This window comes from Bubalus bubalis, chromosome 13, assembly GCF_019923935.1.
Source record: "Bubalus bubalis isolate 160015118507 breed Murrah chromosome 13, NDDB_SH_1, whole genome shotgun sequence".
NCBI classification, from domain to species: domain Eukaryota; kingdom Metazoa; phylum Chordata; class Mammalia; order Artiodactyla; family Bovidae; genus Bubalus; species Bubalus bubalis.
This window is the reverse complement of record NC_059169.1, coordinates 69,228,016-69,240,974: the sequence shown is the minus strand read 5'-3', so window position 1 is coordinate 69,240,974 and position 12,959 is coordinate 69,228,016.

Below are 12,959 nucleotides of genomic sequence, written 5' to 3'. Positions count from 1 at the left end.
TCATCAGAGATACAGGGAGGGATTGGGGGTCCTTGAAGGTCTCTTTAACTCTGGGATAATATGACCCCATATAATCCTCCGAACTCTCCACTGAAGGTTTCTTCTCATTCTCAGTATTTTCTTCGCCTATGAAAACAAATCTGAATGCCAAGATAAAGAAAACCTTTCTTAAACAAAAACAAGTATGTTCACACTAATTATAACTCAGTGAAAATGCATGTCTGTGCATTGACAGAGAGGAAATTGCTTTGGAGGGAACTAAATAGTTTAAAATTGATTAGATTCTCTTGAAGTTACTTAAGTTCATAATGAAAAAGAGAGAAATTCTTCTTTATGTGTTTTGTTTTTTTTTTTTTTTTTTTTTTTTAATCCTCTAACAGTGAACTACATTAGTTCCCAGAGACTAACTGGGAATAGCAAAAACTAACCCCTAATTTTCACAGAGCATGTCAGGTCTCCAGGGGTGCTCCTCTTTCCAGATACACAAGAAATCCTAGTGGACTCACTGTTCCACTATCAAATGACTGACTGTGAAAGCTTCTTGACAGATGGAATTCCAGCCAACTGCAGAATTGAAATCACCCAGTGGAGACTGACCTGAGGCCCCACTGTTCAAGATACCAGGCTGACTCTGAGAGCCATAACACCAACTGAACTGCCAGAGCTAAGAGAGATGGGACCAGAAAACCATGGGGCCTGGCATAGGATGATACATGAGGCTTCATTAGCTGCCGATGTTTTCCGGTATCCATTAGAGAGCACTGGATTATCTAGAAATTCAAAGCTTTGTCTGTCTTTGGAAAGGAAAAGGCCATGACACCTTTTCCTTTGCCATGACCTTGAAATGGCTGATGATATGAGGCCCCAACTGAGGAAAAGGATCCGTAAACTATTGAGGTGAGTCCATAGCAGAGCAGATCTACCTTTGATCTAAAACACTTCCAAAGTTATATATGCTGGGCTACCAGACCAGGTAACTAATTACACAGTCCCTACTCACTGTTCGAACAAGTTAAGGCCACTGGACAATAAAAGTCACATCCATAAGGATGAAGGCCTGGACACCTGGTATTTTTGCTTCACAGTATCTACTTCACTGTTTTATATAAACCATACCCTAATTTCCCAGTAGCTAGTCTTTCTCCTCTAGGCTCAGTCCATGTCATCAGGTGGGATGAACCCATTCCATACAAGTGGGCTGGAGCATCTAGGCAGAGGCCAATCACACATCAGTCCGAGTCCCCACTGTGAATGGTCCAGAATGGGCACATGACGTGACAAGAGCCAATGACGGTATCATTTAGAATGCTTTCAGCTGAATGTACCACATGAGAGAGAGTAATGGAACTAGAATAAAGTCCAGGCCAAAAGATGAAACAGCAAAAAAGATGAATCCCCCTGCAACAAGAAAGCTCCATATAAAATAGTTTAATCCATAAGTTATTGTCTCAGATCACAAGTCTTAAGATAGGATGGCTCCAGGGTTGAGTAATCTTCAGGCGTGTCAGATATCCAGGGGTCCTCCTTTTCCCCGAAACACTGAAACTCCAGCTTTCTGAGGCTGGCACTCCTAATATCAAGTGGCTGACTGCAGTGACCCCTTGCGGATGTGAAGCCAAGATGTAATTTGTGGAGCTTCTGCAGCCATCTTATGAGTCTGAGGAGAGAGTCTGCCTGTGAATGAGCAACACTAAAGAGAGCAAAGTCAAGAGATCTGGAGAGAGAGACTTGTGGTCTTATAACACCATCTGAGCCCCATATTAAGCTGCATAAGAAGATAGGCCCATCTCTGAGCTTTTCAGTTATTTGTTGTGTTGCTCAGTCATGTCCAACTCTTTGCAAACCCATGGACTGCAACACACCAGACTTCCCTGTCCTTTACCATCTACTGGAACTTGCTCAGACTCTTGTCCATTGAGCCAGTGATACCATCCAACAATCTCATCCACTGTCATCCCCTTCTCCTCCTGCCTTCAATCTTGCCCAGCATCAGGGTCTTTTTTAATGAGTTGTCTCTTCCCATCAGGTGGCCAAAGTATTGGAGCTTCAGCTTCAGCATTAGCCCTTCCAGCGAATACTCAGTCCTTTAAGATGGACTGGTTGGGTCTCCTTGCAGTCCAAAGAACTCTCAAGAGTCTTCTCCAATGCCACAGTTTAAAAGCATTAATTCTTCGGCACTCAGCCTTCTTTATGGTCCAACTCACACATCCATATGATTACTGGAAAAACCTTGGCTTTGACTATAGGGACCTCTGTCGGCAAAGCAATGTATCTGCTTTTTAATATCTGTGCTGTCTAGATTTGTCATAGCTTTTCTCCCAAGGAGCAAGTGTCTTTTAATTTCATGGGAGGCTTCCCAGGTGGCACTAGTGGTAAAAAAAAAAAAAAAAAAGGCCCGCCTGCCAGTTCAGGAGACATAAGAGACACGGGTTCAATCTCTGGGTTGGGAAGATCCCCTGGAGAAGGGCATGGCAACGCACTCCAGTATTCTTACCTGGAGAATCCCATGGACAGAGGAGCCTGGCGGGCTATAGTCCATGGGCTGGCACGGAGTCCGACATGATTGAAACGACTTAGCAGCGGTGGGGCGGGGGGTGGGGGGAGATGGGAAGAAGCAATGTTTAATTAGATTGCAGCCACATGGCCCCAGCACTTTTTTTTCAGTTATACAAACCACTGAAATCTCTTTTTGCTTGAATTTGCTTTAGACTGAGTTTACTGCCTCTTGCAGCAGAAAGTCACAACTGAAGCAAACTGCTTGAACTATATTATGGAGTGATCCTAGGATCCAGTGATTCTTGGGCAAAACCCTGCTAAAAGCTCCCTCCAGCCATTTCCAGCAATGCTGATTTATTTACCTCATCTCTGTACTACCTCAACAGTTGTGGGAAAAGATAATCTGAACAACTCTGGTCGTTCCTAAAGACTGACAAGAGCATTGGAAAATGACTAGTGGAGATACTCATGACTCACGATGATGTGGGATGGAAAAGGGAACAAAATAGAAAAACTCAGTGAAGTGATGAGCATTTTTCTACCCATTAATAGACAAGGTCGAGGGTTGTTAGGTAAATGAGTATTCTGATGCATATTTTATTACAAAGGTTCTTTTTCCACATGAACAACAGATATGATCCCTTATGTGGAACCATGAGGAAGCCAGGCACAGTGAGAACAGAAGGGAACTGGAAGAAGGTGCAGCTATGTGGAGCCTTTCTCAAAGGCCTTGGCAGAGCCCAGATACATCTGAGCCCTCCTTATATACTTTGGCAGTTTTCTCCAAAAGGGATCCAAGAAAATTCCAGAAATGGGGCCGTTAACCTTCAACACACTCCAGTGGAGTTCATATGTGGGGGCAAAACAAAACATGTCCAAAAGAGACCAAAGAGTTATTATTCTTGAATGAAAATCATGATTGAGGAGAAACAGATGCTTTAGCGATATACCAAGATATGAAAATGTACTATAAAAGAGAAAACAATGGAACCAGGAAAAAAATGGAAGCCCAAAGAATAAAGAGCAAAAAAGATCAAATTCCCTTTTTAAACACACAATTGTAATGTTTGAATATGCCAAGTCATAAAAATGCACATGCGATTCTAACTTTGGCCTAAACATTTGATTTTCAAAAAAAAATACAGTCCTGCCACGAAACCTCTGAGTTGCCAAAAACAATTGTTTACACAGGGCAATGTGTTTTCAGGACGTCTTATATGTGCTGCCTGCCCAGGCCCTGTTAAGCTGGTGAAACTAAGTGAAGCTTAGTAAAACTAAGTGTAGAAAAATAGGGAAGTCTAGCAAAAGGAGGGAAAAGAGAAGTCAAAAATGTTGAACCCCACCTGCTTGTGCTGACATAATCTGATACGAAATTCACCTCCTCAACATAGAAAACACAGAATGCCATTCCTTCTGGACATATACATCGTTTTACTTGATTCTGTCTTAATAAGTTTATGTCCAGGAAGAATTTCTTGATGTTGGCAAAAAATAAATTCAAAAGTGGATTTTAAAAGAGTCAATATAACTTTTCTTAATTCTTGTGCTTTCAATAGATGGTTTCCTGCTTAAGGGTAAGAGGACGGCCATGGATTTTCCTGCTGCTTGCACATGATTCCAACAAGACCGCCCTGCTGTGCTTTCCTCTTTATTTCTGATTATAAGATGTCACCCCTGAAGAATATCCTTTCTCTTTGTGGGAAGAATTAAAACGTGCTTTAGTTCCTGAACTATTGGCTTGGCCAAAAAGTTCATTTGGGTTTTTCTGTAAGATGTAATGGAAAAACTCAAACAGACTTTTTGGCCAACCCAATATTTCAATTATATGTGTAGATGTGACTTGTAATACTGAAACTGGGGGAGAAATAGTAATAACAACTGAGAAGGGATAAACATGGGGAGTGCTTAAATTGGAACTAAATTCCAGTTTCTTTTTTTAATTCCAGATACTTTAATCTTAATGGAAAAAAAATGTCACCACCCTCAACATTCTTCATGATCACCCTTATTTTCAAGCTCTGGTAGGTACCCTTTTAATGCAATGAGGGGAAAAATGCTTGACTTGAATTGATATATTTTTAAAAATTTAATCTTCCCTATCCCTTTCCTTACATTCATCCTCATATCCTTATGCATTTTTTCTCTAAGAAATTATCTACTCCAATGTCTTTTCTGTCAGGCTTCATGGTTGAACAGACATTGGGGTTTTAGCCACCCTCTCATTTTCTCCTCTCTTCTTTCTATTTTTCCAGTGATCCCTTTCCTATAGTAATTGTAATAAAAAAGGGGATGGAGAGAGGGGATTCGGAGCCCCATGGTTTTTTGTTAGTTTTCTCTACAAGATCACTATGCCTGTGTTTCCATGAAGTCAAAACCTCATACTGGGGGATTCAATTTGGTCTCCAACTCTTTTTTTCAGTCTCCAGCTCTTAAACCCTGGGTGCAGCAAGGGAGAACTAAATCCAGTTTAGAGAGCTGGATTAGTGCCTTCCCACACTGGCTGTCTGTGCTAGGAAAACAAGAGAGGCCAACAGAGCTGCTTGCTTTGTTTGGTTATTTTAATCATTTTATTTCAAAGTATTATTGAGAATGGTCCGAAAAGTTGAAATCAGGTAAAAATCACTTAAAAATAAAGACCTGCTGACCATGATTGAAATGACCCATATTTTTCCTTGGAGGAAAAAGATAAAATACTTTAAGATGTATGTTTACATAAAAATATGACATTACATCTTTTAGTGTAAAGACTGTTTTTCAATTCTTATCATATGGTTCTCTGACTGCTCCCTGTTAATTAGCAAGTGGGCTCTTATAGATGCTAATCTGAACATAAAGTTCAAATATTCCATAGAAGTGATCAAATTTCCAAGTATTTGTTCAAAAAAAAACTACATGTAAATTTTATTTGGTCTGTGCTTCCCATTTGAAAATTGAAACCACATTCAATAGGATCCTTAATGCCCTGTTCATATATCTAAGCTTCCTCAGAAGCTTAAATTGTAGCCTTTGATGCCTCTTTCTTAGATAATGGTAGATAATTTGTTAAAGAAGCATTAAAGGAATTCTTAATGTCCTACTCTTTAGCTAAGAATAAAATCTAAAATGTTAGGTGAATATTATTTTAATACACAATTCTGTTTAACAATGCCTTATTTTTTTAAAAAAGTTTAATGACTGTTATTCCAAAGCCAGGGTAAAATATAAAATACATATAATGGGCAAGAAGTATACCTTGAAATCTCTCTGTTCTTGTTGTTGTTGCTCAGTCACTTAGTCGTGTCTGACTCTTTGCAACCCCGTGGACTGCAGCACGCCAGGCTCCCCTATCCTTCACTATCTCCCGGAGTTTGCTCAGACTCATGTCCATTGAGTCGATGATGCCATCCAAGCATTTCATACTCTGTCACCCCGTTCTCCTCCTGCCCTCAATCTTTCCCAGCATCAGGGTAAAATCTCTTATTTACTGAAATTTACACTATGTTTTAAATTAAAACTTTTTAGCTCCCATAAATGTCCATGCTAATATTTTAAATTCCCAAATTTAACACTCACAGGGGAAGGGAAAGTAATGTAGTATGGAAGCTAACAGATTGGGCTCTAACCGATGATAAAAACATCTACCTAGAGAATTTTAAAAAATTAACAGAAAAACTATATGAAGAAAGAAGAATTGACTTTAGATACATATAGAGAAAATGTATAAAACCTGATTCACTTTCCTATGCACCACAGTGGCCGATTAGAAATGTCAGGGAGAAAATGGCCCCATTCTTAATAACAACAAGCGTATAAAATAGCTGGAAATATACTAAACAGAAGGCAATGGCAACCCACTCCAGTACTCTTGCCTGGAAAATCCCATGTACGGAGGAGCCTGGTAGGCTGCAGTCCATGGGGTCACTGAAAGTCGGACACGACTGAGTGACTTCACTTTCACTTTTCACTTTCCTGCATTGGAGAAGGAAATGGCAACCCACTCCAGTGTTCTTGCCTGGAGAATCCCAGGGACGGGGGAGCCTGGTGGGCTGCCGTTTATGGGGTCGCACAGAGTTGGACACGACTGAAGCAACTTAGCAGCGGCAGCAGACATTTTCAAGACTTACGATAAAAACCCCATGTAAAACAAAATTACCTCAGATTATAAAAGAAGATGTAAATAAATGGAGAAAAATATTCTCTTTCTGATTAAACAGTCCATATTTGTAAACTATCAATTTTCTCTAAGTTAATCTAGAAACCCAATGCAATTCCAGTAAAACCTCAACATAATCTTTATGAAACTAAGCAAGCTTATTCCCAAATTGATCTTCTCAAGTTGATCTAGAAGAGAAAGCATCAAGATAGTCAAGAAATTTTTCAAATGGCAACAATTAGGAGGAACTTTCTCTGCCACATATCAAAATGTGCCATAAGCTATACTAATTTTAAAAGTGTGGTAACGGTACTGAAAATGGACATGTAGATCAATAGTCAAAACAGTGTGTGTGTGTGTGTATACACACTAGAAGCATAAGCTATATATAAGTATAATTTCATTTATGTCATATCAGTGAAGGTAGTGGTATGACAACTGGCTATCATCCATTTGGATAAAAACAAAGTTAGATTTGTTCCAACTTCATATGCAAGCATAAATAATAAAATGCTAAATACTTTAGTTAGAAAATACTATTTGGATGTTTATAATTATTGAGTGGGAAAGGCATTTCTAAACACAATATGATAGTGTACATCATAAAGGAAAAACTGGATAGATTTTATTACATAAAATATTGAAATATTAAAATTTAAATATTAAAATTTATTAAATATAAATTTGATGAAAGACATCATAAATAACATTTAAAAACAAGTGCAGAAAATATTTTGAAACATAAGATACAGGCAAAGGATTAATATATGAATATATAAAGAATAATTATAAACTTTTTTATGAGAGAGATTTTAATTAAATATAGGCAAAGGATATATAGAAAATCAATGGTCCAATGGATATATGAAAAGATAAGGAACCTCATTGGTTATTAGGAAAATGCAGATGAAATCAGCATTCAGGGTATAACCACTATGAAGAATAGAATGGGACTTCCTTAAAAAACTAAAAATAGAAATACCATATGATCCAGCAATCCCACTCCTGAGCATATATCCAGAGAAAATTACATAATCTGAAAGGATACATGCACCCCAGTGTTCACTGAAGCACAGTTTACAATAGCCAAGACATGGAAGCAACCTAAATGTCCATCAACAGAGAAATGGAAAAAAGATTTCATACATATATACATGGAATATTACTTGGCCATAAAGAAGAATGAAATAATGCCATTTGCAGCAACATGGATAGACTTAAAGATTATCATATTAAGTGAAGTAAATCAGACAGAGAAAGACAAATATCATACTATATCACTCATATGTGGAACTGAATTTTTTTAAAAAGAGATACAAATTAACTTATTTGCAAAACAGAAACAGACTTATAGATATTGAAAACAAATTTATGGTTACCAAAGGGGAAGAGTCAGGGGGAGTGATAAATCAGGAACTTGGACGAAGACACACTACTATATACAAGAGAACCAACAAAGATCTACTGTAGAGCACAGGGAACTCTGTTCAGTATTCTGTGATAACATATATGAGAAAAGAATCTGTAAAAGAGTGGTGTGAGTATTATCCTAACATCAAAACCTGCAAAAGACAATAAAGGAAAACTATAGACCTGTGTCCTTCAAAAACAAGCCCCCAAAATGCTGATAAAATTTTAGCAAATTGACTCCAACAATATATAAAAATTTACTACATCATGGTCAATTAAGATTTATTCAGAAATACAAGATCGATTTAATATTTGAAAATTATTCCACGAAACACACTGAAAAAGAGAAACTATATCATCATATCTATAGATACAGAAAGGCGTTTGACAAAACACAGAATCTCTTCCTCGTAAAAACTTGCTGCAAACTAGAAATGGAAAGAAACTTCCCTGATCTGGAAAAGCACAACCTTGGAAAACATACAGCTATACCATACAAACGGTAAAAGACTGAATACTTTTCTCCTGAGATCTGGGACAAGGAAAGAATATTCACCATCACCATTTTTATTCAACTTTGTTCTAGCAGATTCTAGCCAGTGGAAAAAAGAAAAGAAAAATAAATTAGGCATCCAGATGGAAAAGAAAAACTACCTTTTTCTGCATTCAACGTGATTATTTATGTAGAAAATCCAATGAGAATTTATTTTAGGAAATCACTGGAACTGACAAACATAGCCTGTTTGCAGGAGCTCCGTATTAAAAAACGAATTGTATTTCTATGTATTAGCAAAAAATTCGAAATTGAAACTTTAAAGAAGTTCCATTTATAACACATCAAAATGTAAGAAACAGGGATACATATGACAAAATATGCACAATATTTGTATGCTGAAAATAATAAGAAATTGCTGAGAGAAAGTAAAGATCAAAATAAATAGAGAGATACTCCATGTTCATTGATCAGACGCATTCAGTATTAAGGTGCCAATTCTTCCTAAATGGATATACAGATTCAGCATTACCTCATTCGGAATTTCAGAAGGCTTTTTGGTGTAAGATGATAAACTGACAATAAAATGCATATGGAAATGCACAGGCCGAAAACAGTCAGAAGAGCTTGAAGAAGAACAAAGCTTGTTTCAAGACTTTTTATAAACCATAGTAATCAAGATCGTCTGTTGCTGGAATAAGCAAAACAAATAGATCAATGAAACAGAATAGAGTCCAGAAATGTCAATCCATTTTTGACGAAAATGATAAGGCAATTTAATAGGAAAAGAAAATCATTTCAACAAATGGTGCTAGAATACTTGTAAAAGATTTAGAATAGTGAGAATTATTCTGAAAAAGAAGAATGGAGCTAGAGAACTGTATTTATCTATCTATCTATCCAGATAAGGTCCGTCTAGTCAAGGCTATGGTTTTTCCAGTAGTCATGTATGGATGTGAGAGTTAACATATAAAGAAAGCTGAGTGCTGAAGAACTGATGCTTTTGAACTGTGTTGGAGAAGACTCTTGTGAGTCCCTTGGAAGCAAGGAGATCCAACCAGTCCATCCTAAAGGAAATCAGTCCTAAATATTCATTGGAAGGACTGATGTTGAAGCTGAAACTCCAATACTTTGGCCACCTGATGCGAAGAGCTGACTCATTTGAAAAGACCCTGATGCTGGGAAAGATTGAGGGCAGGAGGATAAGGGGACGACAGAGGATGAGATGGGTGGATGGCATCACCAACTCAATGGACATGAATTTGAGTAAACTCCGGGAGTTGGTGATGGACAGGGAGGCCTGGTGTGCTGCAGTCCATGGGGTCACAAAGAGTCGGACACGACTGAGTGACTAAACTGAACTGAACTGATGTATCCAGATAATTTTTGCCAAAAATCAATGAATGGGGGAAATGGAAATCTTTTTAATAAATGTAATTTTATTGAGAAAATGATTTGCCAAATCACAAACTGGAGAAAATATTTGCAATAAATATTAATATCTGACAAAAGACTATATCTTAATATACACAAATTGATAATTGAAAAAAAAATCCTGTTTTTAAATGAGCACAAAATTTGTATAGACATTTCACAAAAGAAGGCATATGAATAGTCAACAAACAGGAAAAGTAGCTGCACATCATTAGTTATCTGAAGAGACAAATTAAAACCACAATGTGCTGCAATTTCAGTCAGTAGAGTGGCTTTAAAATAAGAAGACTGATGGCAACAAATGTAGGGAGGACGTGGAGCAATTGAAACTCATGCGTCACTGGCGGGAGTGTAAAACATGGCGCAGGCAATGTGGAGAACTATTTGGCAGCTTCTTATAAAATTAAACATACATGTCCCCTATGACTCAGCAATTACATTCCTAGGTACTTAGCAAGAGATGTTCAAACATATGTTAACTAAAGGACTTGTAAAACAATATGCATACGATTCTTACTCAGAATAGCCAAAAACTGGAAAAACACACATGTCAGTCAAATAGGAAAGTAGATAAGCAAATGATCATATATTCACAGAGTAGAGTGTTTTCCAAGAAAAACACTTAAAATGATTGATAATAGCAAAACAAGCCTGAAATTTACAGATACTAAATAGACTGCATTAAGTGAATGAAAAAAGAAAAAAAATCTTTACTGCAGGTAGCAAAATTTTGGCCTCATGACTTTGGTCATGCTGTTATTCCTGTAAATATGTTACATGACATAGCAAAAGAGACTTTGAAGATGTGATGGAGGTTATCAGTTAAAATAGATTATTCAGGATTATTCTAGGGGGTGGGGGCTCCACTTAATCATATGAATCCTTGAAAGCAGAGGCTGAAGGGGAAGTGAGAGTTACTGAAGCTTGAGAAGAACTCACATTAGCTTGAGGATGGTGAAGGCCATGTGGAAAGTGTGAGAAAGAAATGGATTCTGCCAACAATTAGTGCTTAGAAGATGACCTTGAAGCCCCAGCTGAGACCCTCCCCTCAGCCAATGCTTGATTTTGGCCTTGTGAGATCATGGGCAGAGAATTAACCATGCTGTGCCAGATTTCTGATCTATAGAAACTTCGAGATAATAAAGATGTGTCATTTAGGCTGCTAAGTTTGTGGCAATGTTTTACACAGAAATAGATAATGCACTATATGATTCCATTCATTTTAATCATTCAGTTCAGTCTCTAAGTCATCTGCAACTCTTTGTGACCCGGTGGACTGCAGCACGCCAGACTCCCCTGTCCTTCACCATCTCTCAAAGCTTGCTCAAACTCATGTCCATTGAGTCAGTGATGCCATCCAACCACCTCATCCTCTGTTGTCCCCTTCTCCTCCTGCCCTCATTCTTTCCCAGCATCAGGATCTTTTCCAACGAGTCGGCTGTTCACATTAGTGGTCAAAGTATTGGAGCTTCAGCTTTAGCATCAGTCCTTCCAATGAATACTCAGGGTTGATTTCCTTTACGATTACTGGTCTGATCTCCTCGCTGTCCGAGGGACTCTCGAGAGTCTTTTCCAGCGCCACAATTCAAAAGCACAATTCTTCAGTGCTCAGCCTTCCTAATGGTCCAACTCATATCTGTACATGACTACTGGAAAAACCATAGCTTTGACTATATGGACTTTTGTTGGCAAAGTGATGTCTCTGCTTTTTAATATGCTGTCTAGGTTTGTCATAGCTTTTCTTCCAAGGAGCAAACATCTTTTAATATCTTGGCTGCAGTCACCATTTGCAGTGATTTTGGAGCCCAAGAAAATAAAATCTGTCATTGTTTCCATTTTTTTCCTCATTTACCATGAAGCAATGGGACTGGATACCATGATCTTAGTTTTTTGAATGTTGAGTTTTAAGCCAACTTTTTCACTCTCCTCTTCCACCTTCCTCAAGAGGTTCTTTATTTCCTCTTTGCTTTCTGCCATGAGGGTGATGTCATATGTGGTTGTTGGTATTTGGTCATATCTGAGGTTGTTGATATTTCTCCCAGCAATCTTGATTCCAGCTTGTGCTTCATCCAGGCTGGCATTTCCCATGATGTACTCTGCATATAAGTTAAATAAGCAGGATGACAATGTACAGCCTTGATTTATTCCTTTCCCAATTTTGAACCAGTGCCGTGTTTCATGTCCATTCTAACTGTTGCTTCTTGACCTGCATACAGGTTTCTCAGGAGGCAGTAAGTGGTCGGTTATTCCCATCTCTTACAAGAATTTTCCAGTCTGTTGTGATCCAAACAAAGGCTTTAGTGTAGTCAATGAAACAGAAGTAGATGTTTTTCTGGAATTCTCTTGCTTTTTCTGTGATCCATCGGCTATTGGCAGTTTTGATCTCTGGTTCCTCTGCCTTTTCTAAATCCAGGTTGTACATCTGGAAGTTCTCAGTTCACGTACTGTTGAAGCCTATCTTGAATGTCAATTATTAGCACAGCCAAAACTAAGCTGTGATAATAGAAGTCAGAAAATAGTTATCTGTGTGAAAGGAGAGAACTAATTGAAAGGGGTACAAGGGAAATTTCTGGGGTTAATAGAAATGTTTTATATGTTGTTATATATGGTGATTACATTGTTTATAAAATCATCAAAATTAATTACACTTTATATCCCCATCAAACACAAACAAACACAGTGAGACACCCTATATGCCCACTAGTCTGGCAAAAATAAAAAGGACCGACAGTAAGTGTTGGCTAGACTGTGAAGCAACGAGAACTCTCATGCACTTCTGGTGTGGCTATAAAATGGCATAACCAGCTTGGAGACGTGTTTGGAAACTTCTTATAAAGTTAAACTTACATTTTCACCATAACCCAGCAATTCCACTTGTAGGAGTTTACCTAAGAAAAATGAAAACTAGGTTTACAAAAAGACTTGTGCAATAATGTTCATAGCAGCCTTATCCGTGATGGCCCTAGTTGGAAAAATAACCTAATGTCTGTCAAG